This window comes from Populus euphratica, unplaced genomic scaffold (genome assembly GCF_000495115.2).
Source record: "Populus euphratica unplaced genomic scaffold, PopEup_1.0 scaffold40.1, whole genome shotgun sequence".
Classification (NCBI taxonomy): domain Eukaryota; kingdom Viridiplantae; phylum Streptophyta; class Magnoliopsida; order Malpighiales; family Salicaceae; genus Populus; species Populus euphratica.
In genome coordinates this window covers 609,049-611,198 of record NW_011499912.1, presented here as the reverse complement: position 1 = coordinate 611,198, position 2,150 = coordinate 609,049, and positions in this window count along the sequence as shown.

Sequence of the window (2,150 nt, the reverse complement as noted above, 5' to 3'; positions counted from 1 at the left end):
CAAAGCCTCAAATCTAATTACCCTCATGCGTGTGGTTATTGTGCTGAACACTCTTAAAAGAAAAACTAACTAAATTCAAGGTTGCAGATAACTCACGGGGGGAGGTTGCAGTTTGCAAATATAATTTTTTTCGACCCAAATCAATGCACTGCTCTTTGTTCAAAGAGCTTTACTATGCGTTTAGGAGCACAAGTCGATGGAGAGGACCCAGTCGACAAGGGAAAGAAAATAGAGGGGGTCGTCGGCACACCCTGACGGCGCCGAAAGTGAAAGTTGCATCTGATGGTTGGGTGTGGATCGGAACGACTCCGAGAGAGAGAGAGTAGGGTTAATGTTGCATGTAATGGTTAATCCGGACGTTGGAGGCTTGGTTTCGTGCATTTTATATATTAACTTGTAGAAAATCATAATTAATTTTACATGAACTCACTTGATTTTTTAATTACGTGTGAAGACAATCTTAATCTAATTTTAATGCCGTTCGAGTTCTTAAAGTAATCTAGTAAGATCAGTATATGTTGACTTCGTAAAATGACGAACATCGTGATTTTAAAGACCATTTTCAACTCTCGATCATTTGGTGTTATTGATGAAGGACAAAATAGATAGTACAAGGAAAAGGAACAACGCATGCTCCACAAGTTTGAAAAAGTTGTGGGGAAAGGTCAGAACGCCTTTGCGTGCAGTATTTCATTTGGGACCAAAAGTCACGAAAGGCTTCATCATTCAGTTTCTTTTGTTCCCATCCATAATAATAATAATAATAATAAAGTGTTGGGGAATTAAATAAATATGAAGGGATGTACATTTGGTAGTGGGAAGCACGATTACAAATTGTTTATAGCAGCAATAATTGCGAATCAATTGATATTTATTTCTAGCATTGAGTTTATCTTTGGATTCATGTGACTGGGAATGATTTGAATCTTATTTTATACTATTAAAAAATCATATATATATAAAAAAATATTATATGTCGGTGATATCCGATGATGAAACCTTCAAGATTCCTAGACATTGTCCTAAAAACATGTTTACAATAAACATTTTATTGTAATTTTATTGTAAACATGTTTTCAGGGCAATGTCTAGGAATCTTAGAGGTTTCATCATCTAATATCAGCGACATATGGTTTTATAATTAAGGTGATTTCAGAGATATATATACATGAAATAATAAAATGATTTGTGATGCAATATGAACTATAAATATTTATTAGTTTATAATTATTCAATAATATATCATAGTTTCTTTTATAATTTAAATATTATCCTTTTCTTCTCTGAATTAGTAAGAAATCCTTTTACATTCAAAATGGTATTCTATTTTTTAATTATAATGCAATTATTAATCTTTTGATATTTTACAACAAAATTAAAAGAAATCTTAACAATAAATTCATTCAATAATCAAATAATATAAATTAAATTCATCGAATCATTGATTTGTTATTCAAAAATCATTAATTTAAGTAATATAAATTTCAGGTTACTAAAACTTACATGTTAATTAACTTTAAAATTTTAACTTTTAAGAGATTAATGAAAATACATTTACGTCGTGTATATGTATATATATATATATAGCCATGATTAGGCAGAAAAAACATATAATGCCAGCCAACTATCGTAAATGATAAAAAGAAGCATCGTTCAAAACGACAAATTAAGCACACAGAGTCGGGACTCTGTGAACCGAAGACCATTTCCATATTATTGAATATTCTGACAAGCATCAAAGCACCATTTTCAAACCTGTGCAGAGTCATCTATGAAACCCTGTTAGGTCTAATTTGTCCTATATCCGGTACTCCAAGTCAAGGCTTCTTCCTTGCCTTGTCCGTGAAAGAGACGTCCCTGGATCCCACCGTTTTGATCTTTCAAAGCTTTAACTCAGTCGTCTTGCAAGAGGCTTCTAGACCTGTCGATGTTACGCCAATTACAGGCATCTTCTCATGTGGTCATTTGCCAGTCACCAAAAATCTACCTGTGACATTAAGCTTAATTGGCTGGTAACATTCAACCAAGAATTGCAAGCATCTACCTGTGATTTGGATTATTCAACCCGCTTATAGATTTTTTTTTTTAAGTTTGGTGTTTGGTAATGTGAATCATGATGTTTTTAAGAGTATTTTTCAATTAAAAATATA